This window comes from Pan paniscus, chromosome 1, assembly GCF_029289425.2.
Source record: "Pan paniscus chromosome 1, NHGRI_mPanPan1-v2.0_pri, whole genome shotgun sequence".
Taxonomy (NCBI): domain Eukaryota; kingdom Metazoa; phylum Chordata; class Mammalia; order Primates; family Hominidae; genus Pan; species Pan paniscus.
In genome coordinates, this window is record NC_073249.2 from 167,812,143 (window position 1) to 167,828,537 (window position 16,395).

Below are 16,395 nucleotides of genomic sequence, written 5' to 3' on the forward strand. Positions count from 1 at the left end.
GGAGAGAGAGGTGACCAGTCTTATGCCTCTCCCAGGTGGCTGCTGTGCCACTCACTGTTCAGATCGCTTCCTACCTCATGGGGGAGAGTGGAGGCGCGGTGGCAGGGGGACCTGCCTCTCCATTCATTCGTTTAACAATTATTGAACACCTCATTATTGCTAGACACAAAGGTCATTAACACTTGGTCCCTGATATTAGGTGCTTACACCTTAGCAGAGGAGACAGAGGCAACAAAAGAGACAATTATATTGCCATTGCCACTTATAATGATGAAGAAAGGCAACAGATATTGTTGGGACACCAGGAGAAGATACATATCCATATGGAAAAACTGGGAATAAGTGCGAAACAATGCTCCCTGGAGGAGGTGTTGCCTGAACTGAGTTTTAAAGGGATGAGCAGGACTTCTTCATTCACCAAGTGAAGAGCAAGGGAAGGGCTTTCCAGACTTGATCAAAGGACATGGCTGAGGACCAGCATGGCAGGTGTGGAGGTACTGCAGACAGTTTGGTTGCTATATGAATTTTAAGTGAGGTGGGGCACAGCAAGAAGGAGGCTGAAACTGGTTAGCGCGGCTAAGGAGCTTATACCTCATTTGCCAGGCCAGCTCTCACACACTGGTACTCAAGGCCAGGCACGGAATCTCAGGACAAACTTTATTTGGCCCATAGAAGGTTTTACAGAATTCTGAGTTTGCATGCCTTTAGACAGCCAAGCTCCATTTCACCGCAATCCCCACTGCTCCCCATTGCCTACCTATGGACCTGGCACTCATTTCTGTTTCCTCCTGCCTTCTGTAGACTCTAAGGATGTGGTGCCTGCTCTGGGGAGTGGAGAGTCTCTGAAGGGTTTCCACCAGGTGATAAGCATGATCATGCCTTTGCTTTACAAAGATTCCCTTGGTGATGATGCAGAGGAGGATGGAGGGGTATCATGGAGACAGACGAGTCCTTCTGGAGGCTGTTGCAATAACCCAGGCAAAAGATGTCAAGGGCCTGCAATTGTGTCCTGGAAGAAAGCATAGTAGGCATGGCAGGATAACCCCACCATCACCCATTGCGGACCCTTGAGGCCTGGGGAAATATGGGAGAAGGTGGTGGGCCTGGAGCTAGCAATTCTATGTCGAGGACCACTTTAAATGACAGACTGTTGTAAGCATCCCTAACCTACCGAGCACCTACTATACCCAAAGGTATGACATTCATAGTCTTCTGTAATTATCCCAACAATCCTGTGGAGCTATTGCTGCCCCTCCCTGCACTATTCTAAGGCTCAAAGAGCTTTCAAGTAGCTCTCACAAAGGATCCTTGCTAAGCGGTTGTCCTGGAATTCAGACTGAGAATTATGCGATTGCAAGGCTGGGGTTTTGTTCACTACAAGATACCTGTGTGGGTTTATCCTGATGTCATCAGAGTCCAGAGGCCACATTGGACCAGAGTGGTATTTGAGGAGTGTGACCCAGTAGGGGATCAGTATGGACTTTGGCAATTCCCTGACTGAGAAAAAAATAACTGAGAGAAAACTACCCAAGAGGACAAGATGAGAATGTGCATTTGGAGCTTGTTTATTTGGCTTGGAGTCTTAGTCCATCTGGGCTGCTGTAACAAACACCATAGACTAAATTTATTTCTCATGGTTCTGGATGCTGGGAAGTCTAGGATCAAGGTGCCAGCAGATTTGATGTCTGGCAAAAGCCTATTTTCTTATTCATATGTAGAGCCTTCTAGCTGTGTCCTCACATGGTACAAGGGGCTAGCTAGCTCTCTGGGTCCTCTTTTATAAGGCACTAATCCCAGTCCTGAGGGCTCCACCTTCTAATAGCATTACCATGGGGGTCAGGATTTCAGAATATGAATTTTGGGGGACATAAACATTCAGACCACAGTACTTGGCAAACACCCCTCTACTTTTTCCTCAGAAGATTAGGAAAAGTTTCAAGTTTATTTACACATTAGAACACAAATGCCAAAGCAAGGCTAGATGTTGTACTTTGGGGTCTGCTGGCTATAAAATCTCTGAAGGAGAAACCAGGCTGGAGAGGGCCTCAAGTGGACGGGCCTGGGAGCTCCAGTCCCTAGCTCTGTTCTCTCTGTTCCCCTCCACCAGCTTTAAGGGGAATTAGAAAACCACCTCTATGTCCCAAATGCCAAGCACTCAAAGTCAGTGGTTCTCAAAGTGTGGTTTCCCAACTCGCAGCATCTACACCACCTGAGAACTTGCTTGACCAAATTCTCAGGCCCTACCCAGACCTCCTGATATGGTTTGGCTCTGTGTCCCCACCCAAGTCTCACCTTGAATTGTAATCTCCATAATCCCAACGTGTCAAGGGCAGGACCAGGTAGAGTAATTGAATCACGGGGGTGGTTTTCTCCATACTGTTCTCGTGATAGTGAGTGCATCTCACAATATCTAATGGTTTTATAAGGGTCTGGCATTTCCCCTGCTTGCACTCATTTTCTCTACTGCCACCCTGTGAAGAGTTGCCTTCCGCCGTGATTGTAAGTTTCCTGAGGCCTCCCTAGCCATGCAGAACTATGAGTCAATTAAATCTCTTTTCTTTATGAATAACCCCGTCTTGGGTATTTCTTCATAGCAGCATAGGAATGGTCTAACACACTTCCTGAATCAGAAACTCAGGGGATGAGGCCCATCAATCTGTGTTTCAACAAGACTTCCAGGGACTGCGATGTGCGCTCAAGTTTGAGAACTACACCAGTAAGTGATAATAAATATGACAACATATTTTTTTGAATGCTTTAATGAACCTTATCTATTTTCCTTGCAATGCCCTGGGCTTCCTCCAAATGAGTAAAGAATTTCTGCAAAGTCACTTAGGGTTCAGCAGAATCCCAGGTGTGGCCAAAGAATGTGCATGGGCAGGTAGACCATCAGTAGGTTAGAACTCAAGTCCCATGATGGCTTTGAAAAAAAATTGATGTTGCTTGATCTGATCTCAGCTTCCAGGGCACCTCTTCAGGGAAGGCTTCCCTGAGCTTCCTGGGCTAAGGTAGAAGCTCCTGTCACATTTTCCCAGAAGCATTCCAAATTTCTGCTTCATCATCACAGTGCTCATCATACTGCAAAAGGTCTATCTGTTTAATCATCTGCTTCCTTCACCCTAAGCTTTTTTTTTTTTTTGAGACGGAGTCTCGCTCTGTTATCCAGGCTGGAGTGCAGTGGCTCCATCTCCGCTCACTGCAAGCTCCGCCTCCTGGGTTCATGCCATTCTCCTGCCTCAGCCTCCTGAGTAGCTGGGACTACAGCCACCCGCCACCACACCCGGCTAATTTTTTGTATTTTTAGTAGAGACGGGGTTTCACCCTGTTAGCCAGGATGGTCTCGATCTCCTGACCTAGTGATCCTCCCGCCTCAGACTCCCAAAGTGTTGGGATTACAGGCGTGAGCCACTGCGCCTGGCCACCCTAAGCTTAGTGAGGGCAGAGACTCTGGTATTCTTGTCCTTGAATCCCTGGAATCTAGCAGAAGGACACTTAGTAAATATGCATTTAGTTAGTTGAACACCAAGCTCACCTTTGCCTGTGGGGCCTTATGCTATCCCTCAGCCTGAATTCTTTCTCCCCAGATTCTCTGTGGCTTGTTTAGCTTCTCAATCCAACCATAGCTGCTAGGTCATCATCTGTTGACCACCCAACCCAACCCGGGCACTACGTTGGTCTCTACCATCCCCAACACTTTGTATTCAACATGGCACTTGATCACTGTTCCATAGTCTACTGATTATTTTATGTTCTGACTCCTACTTCCTAGAGTGCAAGTTCCCTAGTCAGGGGCTGGTCTATCTTGCTCAACTCCACCCTCAGCACATTAAATCCCTCAGTAAATGATTTTTGAATGATGCATGACTTTTTACTGACTCATTTGTCAAAACACTCTGACATTATCTATGTATGATCATTTTAGAGATGGAGGAAAATAAACTCAAGAACTGGTGACTTGCCCAGGTCACACTACTGGTGGGTAGCAAAACAGCAGCTAGAATCTATAGCTTCTGGCTTTCCAGCCAGTCCTTGTTCCACTACATTCATTACTTCTTTGCTGGACTGAAAAGCTTAGGACTTTTCCTGTAAGTAATACGGAGCCATTGAAGATCTGAAGTTTCAAGGAAGTGGTAGGATGGATTCTCTTTTACTATAAGGTAAGTGCCTCCCTCTCCCATTTTGCCACATTGACTGATCTTATTTCAAAGGCATCTGTTTTTCCATCTGGGGGTCACAAAGTTACTGCCTCACACCATAAATCCACCGTTGGCATTTCCGTGCAGCTGTGTTAGTTGACAGCTCTGCATCACCAGCTCTGTGAAGATGTGGGAAAGCTGGTGCTGTCAGACTCCATCAGCAGAAGATAACCTGTGATTGCTGATGGTTGCACTAATTTACCTGCACTGTCGGGGAGGCCCTTCTGCCCTGTCTGGCATTTCCAGGGAAAGGTACAGTGGAGATAGAGATGTCACTTCAGGAGGCAGCTGATTTATGTCAGAGGATTAATATGACCCTATATCAAGTTCAAGTTTTGGTCAATCAACTCAGAGCCTCATAAACTTTAGAGAAAGGTAACCCCTTTGCTGTTACTTTGGCCCAAAATAAGAGCACCAATCTTCATTAAAATATGTTTGATAACTGCAAAAGGGGGAAAGGATTGATTAAACCAAGTGTAGTACTTTCATAGGATGGAATATTATGTGGCTATTAACATTTGACTTAAAAATAGGTAGAAATAACTGGATTCTTACAATAAATTGGTTAGAAAAATTGGTTACAAAATGTAAAGCACCAAATGAGCCTATGTTTGTTTTGGAAAAGTATAGATGGATAAATGAATAAAAAGATCATCGATATGTAAACAAATGTATAGTTAGATGGACAGACAAATGATTAAGATAGAAAGACACCAAAGAAAGCGTGGAAAGGCCAACATAAATATGTTAATAGTGGTTATATCTGGATGGAGGGATTAAGAGCAACTTTAAAAATCACTTACCTTTATTTCCTGGTTATTTAATAATAAACTTATATTGCTTTTGTTAACACAAAAGCATAGCTATTAATAACAACAATTCTAATATTTGGAATCAAGAGCTCATCTTTTACCTATGCGTCCTCTTTATACCCTCTTTACTCTTGTTACATGAATGTTCATAATACCCATTCATTCATCCATCCATCCATCCGTCCATCCAACCATCCAGGAGGTAGAATCTATCTGGACTTCAGGATGGTATTTAAATAATCCCCCAAGAAAGTTTTATATTGATTTCAGTTCCTCTCATGCCTCTGGGCTATTTTATTCTTCTTGTTGCTGTTACTCTTCTAGACCATGGAGCCCCTTTCTATATCCCATCGTGCCACCCTTTGTACTCCTGGTCAATTTCTACTCATGCTCTAAGACTTTCTTCAGACCTCACCTTTCCCTCTTTCCTCTTGTTGCTTTCATCCCCTCCTTCTACTCCCTCCTCCCCCATGGCTTTTGTTCTCCAACTGCACCTTGTACTTTGTACTCTGCCACCCTTTGTACCCCCGGTCAATTTCTACTCACGCTATAAGACTTTCTTCAGACCTCACCTTTCCCTCTTTCCTCTTGTTGCTTTCATCTCCTCCTTCTACTCCCTCCTCCCCCATGGCCTTTGTTCTCCAATTGCACCTTGTACTTTGTACTGTATTTGAAACTTTCCAATATGTACAGTTATTATCTATGTACTTGCTGTCTCTTGATTAGACTTGGTGCTTCCTGATGCAGAGACTATGTCTTTCATCTCTGCACTCAGGGCCTAACTGTCTAGTAAAAGCTAGTCTCCTTCTCTCACAAGTATGTTTCTGTCAGCCTAAACAGAAGATTGACCAAAAACCTTGATACCATTCATTTAATCAACAGGCACTTACTAAGCATCTACTATATCCGAACCATGGAGATTAGTAAGACACAGTTTCTTCCTCCAGGGGCTCACAGCCAGGTTGGGGAGGCAGACATGGGCACATGAAAAGAACCATAAACAGGCCGCCATAGGATGTCAGAGTCCTATTTCAGCCTAGAGAGTGGGCCTTCTAGGAGTTCAAGAGACCCCTATAGGCTGTCTGGACAGGGGAGAGACTAGATGGCAGGGGGAGGCAGTTAAGGTTTGAACAGAGACTTCAAAGAAGAGAAAGATTTAGACAAACACGAGGGATGAGGGATGGCATTCCAGGTAGGGGGCACTGTGTGGCAAAGGAACAGAGGTGGTGGGCTCCTGGCTTGTTATGAGTGTCCAGGCTGTGGGAGCTGAAAGGGCATCAGAATTAGCATCAGCCCCTGGGGTTATGTCTAGCTAGTATCATTTAGAAGCAGTGTGACTTCTCAGAGCCTCAGCTTCTTCACCCATGAATTAAATATTAAATTATCTGCTTTATCTGTCTTATAGGGAAGTTGGGAGAATCCAGTGACACACGGTGTGTGGAAATTTTTTGTAAATTGTAAAACAATACACTTATGTAATTCACAGAATAAGAATAATCAGCAATATGGCTAGAGGAAGGGATTTATAAGGAAAGGAAAACACTTAGGCATGTTGGAATATTTAGAGCAGGGTTTGGGGAAGGCCTTAAAGATTCTGACTCTGACTTTTCCATTTAGCTCTCATGATCCCCAGTACCATTTCTCTTGTGAATTCATTGATCTGGTCCAGCCTGGGTTAGGTGCCCCACCTCATGTTCCCAACATCCCACTTACTTAGTAAGATAGCCTTTTAATTTCTGTTAACATCTATCTTCCCAACCAGGCTGGGAGTTCACTGAAAGTACACATCTTACTTTATTCATTTTGTAGCCTCAGTGTCTAGCACATTATCTGGCACACAGTCGGGATTCAGTAGATGTCTGTTAGTGATAACTGTTTTAATGGCTACTCTTCATGAAGCGCTTACCAGTTGGCAGTCATTTTGATAAGCAGTAAACAAGAATTTGCTCATCATCACAACAACCCTTATTCCCATTTTGCAAATAGAAAAAATGAGTCATAGGAGGCTTAAATAACTCAGTCAGTTTCACTCAACACATGAGCATTGGAGCTAGAATTTAAGCTGAGGTCCTGAGGTTTCTGAGTGCCATATGTTTCTTGTGAATTCATTCACTCATTCATTCCACCAATAATGATCGTGTGCCTGTCACGTGCCAGGAACCATTACAGGCTGAAGGAATGTGTCTGGAAGAAGTGATAAATGGGATATCAGATAATCTCATGCTCGGTGAAAATGTGAAATGTATGTGTGACCAAAGTACAGAGAATCCCAGAGGTGTGGGCAACTCAGCTGTGGGTGGGGGTGGAGAGAAGCCTCCAAGAGAAGAGGAAGAGAGCCAAGGGCATTCCATCAAGGTAGAAGAAAGGGCAAGTGGGAGGACACCAGGGTGGGGTGTAGCAAGTTGAGTCTGGATGTTGCAGTGAGTCTTCCTGACTAGACAGTGTACTTCTTGAAGGTGGAAACCATGTCTTAAACATCTCCACTTTCATAACCCTGCACAATGCCTGCATCTGGTTGCTCAGTGAAAGCTTGGTGGATGACTGAGATGGGTTTCTACATTTTGAAAACAGAGAGCAAACCTCAAATTTCAGAAGAACACTAGAAGGCCGCACGAGAAAATGACTCCAATTTGCAAGGGGCAGCCAAGCATGACCAGAAGGAAATGAATTTGTGTATTTACCAAGAACCTCTTTGCTTGGCTCAGAATATCCTCAGATCTCCATCTCAAACCTGCTCTCCTGTTAAGAGAATGCAAGACAAATTCTGTCTAAGGTACTTTGGCTTTTGCAAGTTGCTAGGATATTAATATATTTATCCACAACCACAGACACTTGGCTCAAGAACAGCCCACTCAGCCCTCACCTGAGGCTAGATCATGGGGATTCAATCAACATGAGGTCCTGAAGGGGCTTTTAAGTCAGCCAGGGACGTGGTCATTGCTTGGAGGTGCCACAGCTGAAGTTTTTCTCCAGGTTTGGTGATAAGAAGTTATTTTTGTTAAGTTGATTTGCTTTGGCCTCTTTTGAGGCTTCATATTCAGTTGTGATTTGCACCTGCCTTTTTTAACCTAAAAACACATGTGAAGGAGAGGAATGGAGGCATATTTTCCCACTCCACAGTCCCTGGGCTTCCAAAATGAGGATGCTTTGGGTCTAGATGTCCTCAAGGAAAATAGGACACTTGGGTTTCGGGGCTCATTACGTGGATGTGAAGGAAATATGGCCTAGAACCTGTTGATATTGTAGCCCAAGGGTCACATACTAGAAGACCACTACCTCTACAATGATTTCAGTGGTGGGCATGGGGAGGGGAAGGGAACAGGCAGGGCTGTCTTTTGTTAAACTGTAGGATATAGGGATGACTCATGACCTATACAGGGCCAGGCATTTAGCTTTCACATGCCTCAAACACAAATCAATTTGACTACACAAGGGGAAAGCAAAATAAACTCACTTCCTGATTATTTTTTCTTTGGAGGGGGGTCTTGCCTTGTTACCCAGGCTGGAGTGTAGTGATGCAATCATGCCTCACTGCAGCCTTGACCTCCAAGGCTCAAGAGATCCTCACACCTCAGCCTTCCGAGTAGCTGGGACCACAGGCATACACCACCATGCCAGGCTATTTTTTTTTTTTTTTTTTGTGGGGGGAGACAAAGTCTTGCTATGTTTCCCAGGCTGGTCTTGAACTTTGGGCTCAAGCAATCCTCCCTCCTCAACCTCCCAAAGTGTTGGGATAACAGGCATGAGCCACCATGCCCAGACCTATTCTTTTTTTTTTTTTTTTTTTGAAGAGCTGCAACCTTCTGTTGGCATCACCAACAAGCATCATTTTTTGAGGCTGTCTTCATATAGACCCTGAGACTACAAAGGCCAGCACTGGTTCCTACCTATCGTGGTTGTATAATAAGTCACAAAGGTGTCCCATCCCACATTCCCACAGAGATGATAAAAAAAGAATCTTCCCTCTGACTAAACTTATTACTTAAATGGATAAGTGATCGTCTATCAAATTATTGGCAGCAAGGGTGGCTTACTATCAATACTTCTGAAACTTTATTTTGAGCTGGCAACTACAAAAACGTAAGTGTCTCATAGCCCATAACCGTTACAATAGCTCAAGTTCTTTTCCTGGTAACTTTAGTAATATAATTGGCAACTAATTTAACCTGGAATATTTATTGGCAAGTTATATCGCTCAAAACTGCATGTTTATAGTCATAGTTTTAACTATAACTTAAAATAATTCTGTATAATGAAATGGGGGATATATATGGGAATAAATTCTATGCCATTTATTTCAATTTGAATTTCCAAATTGTAATGTTTGCCTTTGTGCTATAGGAATAGGATTAAATGGGATAAGACTAGAATTTATAAGGGCTGTATAAGAGGGGAGGGCAGAGATGAAACAACGAGGGTTATGATGATAGTGAATAGCAAAGAGTGAATTCTGTATGTTTTTGCTGTGGCACTGAAGTGAAGAGATACTAGCTTTGGCTGTTCATAAAATAGGGCATCATGATTTTCAGTGTTTGAGAGAAAATTGATGGAAAAAGTTTGCAGTACTTGACGTGTATTTGCATGCACAAAATAAAATTATTTGTCCACCTTAAAAAAAAACTGCATGTTCCATGACACTTTACTAAAATATTTATTAGTGGACAGATAACTCCTACTTTAAAAAGTGTTCAGGTCTAAATCATTCGACTATACTCAGTGGTTTATATGAGCTTTCCCCAAAGCTTCCTTTGCCAAACAGAGTCCCCCAAGAAGATCATATGTGTAAAGGAGATCAGTGATCTGACTAACTCTGTGCTTGGTTTTGGCCATGAGGCTGCACAGAATCAAACGGATCATTCATTGATAAACATCATGAGGGTTCTTATGATTTTTTCTGAACATCCTGATTTATGTCTCATAATTTGATTTTAACATTTTAAAATCTTATAAAGACATAAAATTATGGCTTTTTTTTTTTTTACCATCACCAGTGATGCCTCCAGGCCCCCTCTTTTATTAAAGCCTAAAATGAGCCTTTTTATGTTTTTTACAAAAACACAACAAAACAAGATTCTACTATCCCAGTTCTGTTCTTGTTGAATTTAAGACGCAATCTCTGACCTCAAAGTGGCCACGGAGAAAGGGCAGAAAACGATTTTCTGCACTGCACCTTTACCAATGGAAACTGGAGAAACAATACATACTTATATGAACTCAGGTGTATTGTAGCAGCTTTGTCAGGTCTGGTATGTTATAGAAATGTCTGTTAATCATATAAGTATAAATAGCATGATAGGCCCACAAAGCAAAGCCAAAATTGTCCATAACTGGTCTTCTGCTAGTTTCCAGACATGATTTCCATACAAGGATCCTCTGCTCCAGCCCAGTTGGAATTTTCCCAGTGGTGAACACCTCTTCTACATCACCACCTCTGCCCACCTCTGCCTCCTTCAGCCCCCTTCTCATCTACCCTGACCCAACCCTCTCCCTCCTTATATGTATTCACTCATTCAATCACGTATTCATTTGTTCTTTTAATTGATATCTACATCTATCCACATCCAATATCCACATCCAACTGGCAAGCAAGTGGTATCTGTTTCCTATTAACCGGAGTAGAAGTCTAAGCGCTTGTGCCCACTGCATGTTGGTATTGAAATTGCCACGAAAAACACAACACAGTCAAGCACTGGATGGAACAGGACTTTACTCACACAGAGAAGAGACAGAGCAAGATCTGCTTCACTAGTGGGTGTCAGTATCCCATGGACAGCAGGTCCATCCCAGTAGCTGACACAGGCCATTGAATGACCCCTCTTATGCTGCAGCAGAAGGGCCCATCCCCTGCCTGCAAAGGACTGATACAGTAGCGAAGTTTCTAAGTGCCATATGATGCATGCCCTTAAGCAAAGCAAAAGAGTACAAACAGAAAAAGATATTCCCACAAAAGGTGATAAGTCCAGCACAGGCTGAGGATTCTTTATTTCTTGGTAAGGAAGTCTTCCAGGCCTAACGCGCATTCTTAGGTGGCCAAGCAGGGGTGGAAAGATGGCATGCAAGAGACTGCCTTTCCCAACATACATCCCCACCTTTATCCACATTTGTACCTGCATCCATATCTACCCATATCCATATCCATTTCCATATCCATATCCATATCCATGTCTATGTCATCTCCCAGGTTGCTATCACTTGTTTTCAGTTATGTTCATCTGCCTGGTCTTGATTCATTTATTTTGATGGTGTATTTTTTTCTCCTATATTACACCATGAGTTTCTTAGAGATAGTAGCATGATTTACTGATTTCTGCATCTTACACCAGCACACAGTAGATCCTTAAGGATTTGAAGATATTGGGGAAAGTAGCACCTTTGTCAGGCATTGTTCTGGCCAGTTAGGCCGCACCACCTTATTTTAACCCTCGTTACCCTATGACCTTGTCTCACTTCTGACCTTTGCACTGGCTGTCCCCAGGTCTGCCTACGGTTGGCTTTTTCTTTTCATTCTTATTTAAATTCAAAAGTCATTTTCTCTGAGAGTCCCACCCTGACCACCTGACCCAGGGATCCCAACCTGATTCCCCCACAAAGTCATTCTATATCCCAGGGTCCTCTTTCATTCTCCCCATAACACCTATCAATTCCTGAAGTTAGCTTTTTAATGAATTTATTGATTTGTCTATTGTCTGTCTTTTCCAGCCCCTTTCCCAATTAAAATATAAGCCCCATGGTAGCAGGGGTTAGCTTGTCTTTTTTGAGGCTGTATCTACAGCTTAGAGTAATGTCTGACACACAGTAGGTGCTCACTTATCATTCAGTGAAAGAGTAACCTCAAGCAGAGGCTATTACTATACCATTTTTTTTTTTCGAGATTGTGTATCGCTCTGTCACCCACACTGGAGTGGAGTAGCATGACCTTGTCTCACTGCAGCCTCCACCTCCCGAGCTTAAGCAATCCTCTCACCTCTGCCTCCCAGTTAGCTGTGTCCACAGGCACACCCAGCTATTTTTTTTTTTTTTTGTATTTTTGGTAGAGATGGGGTTTTACTATGTTGCCCAGGCTGGTCTCAAACTCCTGAGTTCAAGCAATCCAACTGCTTTGGCCTCCCAAAGTGCTGGGATTACAGGCGTGAGCCACCTTGCCTGGCCTATAGCAGTTTTGGAGATGAGGAAGCTGAGGTTCATGACAAGGCCCATGTCGACAGATCTGAGATCCAAAGCCCTTTTCAAAGCCCAAGTCTCTTACAGGACGAGAGACTGCCACTTACCAAGCACAGTGGATACGTTGATAGAAATATGAAATATGATGCTTCTACTTTAATCAGACTTTCTGATGTTTCTCTTTTTCCCTTGTCTGTTTTGAAACTGTAGACAAACAGGCATGTGAGTCTCTAATTCCAGAAAGTTTTATTTACTAGCATAATAAGAAAAATAATAGCTTCAAAGTATGCTAAGAACTTTGTATACACTATTTCACTTAATCCCCACAACAAGCCTATTAGAAGGATAATTTAATCTCCTTTATACACATAGAAAAATAAAATTCAGGAAGATAAAATACCCTACCTAAGGTCAGTGGTATCAAAACAAGAATCAGAAGATACAAGCAGTAGCTGAATGTAGTGGCTCATGCCTATAATCCTAGCACTTTGGAAGGCTGAGATAGGAGGATTGCTTGAGGCCAGAAGTTTGAGACCAGACTGGGCAACATAGTGAAACCCTGTTTCTACAGAAATTAAAAAAAAAAAATTATCCAGAGGCATTGATGTGCACCTGTAGTCTTAGCTATTTGGGAGGCTGAGGCAGGAGGAAGGCTTGAGCCCAGGAGTTCAGGGCTGCAGTGAGCTATGATTGCACCACTGCACTCCAGCCTGGGTGACAGAGTGAGACCCTGTCTCTAAAGAGAGAGAGAGAGAAAAAAGATACAAATGGCTTAATTTGAGAAGTGAGTGATAAAAGACTAAGGAAACCAAGACTCAAACTCACATCTCTTTGCCTAACCACAGTGCTAGAGTAAACACTCCCTAAAGGCAGGCTCTGAACTGGGTACTAAAGATACGAAGACTCATTCCCTGACCTCAGCAAGCTCATGGTCTAGAAAAGGAGGACCCAATTTGGACAGGAAACAAACCAGGCACAAAACAAGGGGAAGAGGAGAATGGAGAAGGAGGCCTATGGGGACATGCTGGGCTCCTGCAACCTTAATGGGGGTAAATATAAAAGGGACTGACCTTCTAGTTTTTCAGTGTAACACCAGAGCTGTAGAGGGAGAAGGGCCACTAGGAGATTCCATTTCAGTGATGTAGCGAGCAGGAAAGCCCCCATAAGTGAGAGCCTGGAGAAGTATCTCCTACCCTGGACCGTGGCAGGAGGGAAAAAGAGCAGTCACTGTAGGGTGAATAGAGTGGTCCTTAGATTTAGTGTTTTACTTCCCCTCGCAGCCTTGAGCCAGCTGCTGTGACTCATGGCTCTTTGGCTGCAGGAAACCCGTTACAACCTAACTTTCTGCCTAGGTCAATTGGTTTTGGTTTCATTTTCTAGTCTGGAGTATGATCATGTTGTCTATTAAACTTAGAAATTTTCTTGACATTTTCAGTTTCATGCAGAATGAAAAAGAAGTGGTCTTGTGACAATGTGATCACCTTGCTGAATGTTCTAGAGCTAACCAGTGGGACAAGGGACAAGGGCTTCCTTATCAGGATGAAGTCTCGGTCTGTGAAGCCAGCAGTCCCAGTATTTGAAAAAAAAGTTGTCTCAGTCAGTGTTCTAGCAAAAAATGGATGGTACACTCAAACTGTGTAACTTGGAGGGAATTTAAGGAAAAGATCATTTACTTAGATGCAAAGGAAACTCTGGGGCTTATAACAGCAGGGAGTAATTACCTTCCCTATCTCTTAAAATGCAAGAAGAGGGAGCAGTTCCTGGAACAAAAAGATGGGAGTTGTAGGGAGAGGGCTCCCCAAAAAGAGGCTGCCTTCATGAGAAGAAAGCAGCCAAGCCCTAGCAAAATCCTAAAAGGAGGGAGCAGGGAGAAAAAATCCCCCATCCTCACTCTCCTGCCACTCCCTGCATCTCTTGCTGGTAACTTGCAAAGGCTGGGCACAATTGGGAGCTAGAAGGCAAGGGAGATCATTGATGGGGCCCATGCAGATCGGCCTCCTAGGGTGCAAAGGTGGGTACAGAAGGGTAGGGAGATCTGGAGAGCCATGGAAACTCATGTAACATGTAACAATAGTTATGGCTGGTTGATAATAACTATACAAAGAGTGTCGATTGTGGTAGACAACTGCCATTGACTACTCAGGATACATCTGGCCCTTTCAAAGCACTTTTATGAACTAGCTCTTTTGATTCTCGCAACAAGCCCTTAAGGTGGGCACTGTTCTGGACCCATTTTCCAGACAGGGAAACCAGGGATGAAAGAGGTTAAGCATTAGCTGGGAAATGAAGGAGTATGAACTCAAACCCAGATGGCTGTGGTTACAGATCCAGTGCTTATTGTCCACTGGCTGGGCCCATCTTACCCAAAATGATAACCGAGGAGCTAGGTCCTCAATCATTGTTGAAGGGTAGGGACAAATGTATGGCCTGGGGAACAAGAGGAAATAGTTCCATAAGCATTGTTTAGCATAAATGAGATCAAACAAACATGCTTCATTTAAAAGATGTTAAAATATCACCCAAGTGGGTGGGGGTGGGGAGACAGAACCAGAGAGAACGAGCGAGAGCGAGCGAGAGTGAGCATGCACCAACTGCACGTAGGATACGAGCCAAATGTCTAATTATAGCTGATAAGGCTCCTCCTGATCTGTGCCCTGTCTACTCATCTTTCCCTGTTCCCCGTGGGGCACTGTGTCCCAGCCAAAGGAAACTCTACTTAGTTCTCAAAATAGCCCTAGGTCTTCTGCCTGAGACAGTTCACTCCACCTTGTATTCGCCCACCTCAAATCCTATTTATCTATTGGGTCCTAGTTTTGGCCTTTCTCTTGCCTTTCTTCCTCTCTCCCTCCTTCCTTCCCCTAGCAAACACTTATCGGCATCAGGTGTGTGCAGATACAGTGGTCAGTGTTGCTGACCTGGGTCAATACTGGTCCCTGCCTTTATGGAGTTTCCACGAGGAAATCTTCCCTCCATGCCCAAGTGTAGGTTGGGGATTCCTCCTTTGTGTTTTTGCGGCCTCTCTTACTCTGTCGTCTAGCACCTGGTTTCGTGCCTGTCTCCTCTCTCAGACCATAGACTCATGAGGTTGGGACTCTGTCTTATTCTGTGGGTGTTCATTTCCTATCACTCCTGTAACAAATTACCACAACTTCACAGCCTAAAACAACACAAATTAATAATCTTACAGCTCCAGAGGTAAGAAGTTGGACACAGGTCTCACTGGGCTAAAATCAAGGCAGTGGGAGGCTTTACTGCTTTCTGGAGGCTCTAGTGAAGAATCCATTTTCCTGCCTTTTCAACTAGAGGCTGCCTGCATTCCTTGGTTGATGGCCCCTTCCTTCATCTTCAAAGTCAGCCAAGGCTGGTGGGGTCTTTCTCACATCACATTTGGACATTGATTCTTCTGGATGCTGATTCTTTTGCCTCCTTCCTCCACCTTTTAAGGACTCCTGTGATTACATAGGCCTACTCAGATAAAGTCAGCTGATTAGCATCCTTAATTACATCTGCATCCTTTATTCCCTTTTGCCACATTCCAGGGATTGGGACATGCTAGTAGGTGAGGGCAGAAATGGAATGTCTGAATATGCAGGATATGCATGTGTGTGGAACACATAGAATCTCTATATATGTCAAAAGCATGTGTCCAAGTAACACATGTAAGTATGTTGCATGTCCACAAGAGCGCATGTGGACGTGTGTGGTTTAGGAGGTATACACTGCCTGATCGCATTAGTTGTGGTCATATGCATGTATGTGTGTTGGGAGGCGGGAGGACCACTTGAAGGGGGAAATATAAACATGCATAGGCTACCAAGTACTATTTTTCTGACAGTTGTGAAATATTTGTGGTTTTTCCCCCATTATGGACACTTGTACTGCAGAGACCTGGATTTCTACGCTCATACTCACATGTACTGGTGACCACCCTCAGAGTGAAGGCAGCGTCCTCTCTGGGCCAGTAGCTCTTCTAGAAGGGCCTATATGAGTCAGCCTGCAACTCAGGCATATTCAGTGCTGCAGGCAATGAAATCAATCAGAGCCTAGTTTTCCATTGTCCTGTGAAGGTAAAAGCCCCTGGCATGGAATCCTATTTAAATCCCCAGCTCATCCGTCAGCTAATTTCACAAATCCAAGAGCAGCAGAGCCTTAAGGATCATCTAACCTGCACCCTTCATTTAACAGATGGATAGGGCTTAAAGAGTGGGGACTTGTGCAGGTTGATG

General features: G+C 43.8%; 1 long non-coding RNA gene across 2 annotated transcripts in view; it reads right to left on the bottom strand.

The window, feature by feature from the left end:
* LOC134729676 (uncharacterized) overlaps positions 1-13,482 on the bottom strand; it is a 44,040-nt gene extending 30,558 nt beyond the window's left edge. For both annotated transcript variants that reach the window (XR_010110967.1, XR_010110968.1), the window contains exons 1-2: positions 13,240-13,482; positions 12,277-12,373 (exon numbers count right to left, since the gene is read on the bottom strand). This is a non-coding gene — a long non-coding RNA (uncharacterized LOC134729676). The remainder of the gene's footprint in view (positions 1-12,276; positions 12,374-13,239) is intronic.
* Positions 13,483-16,395: the final 2,913 nt, after the last annotated feature.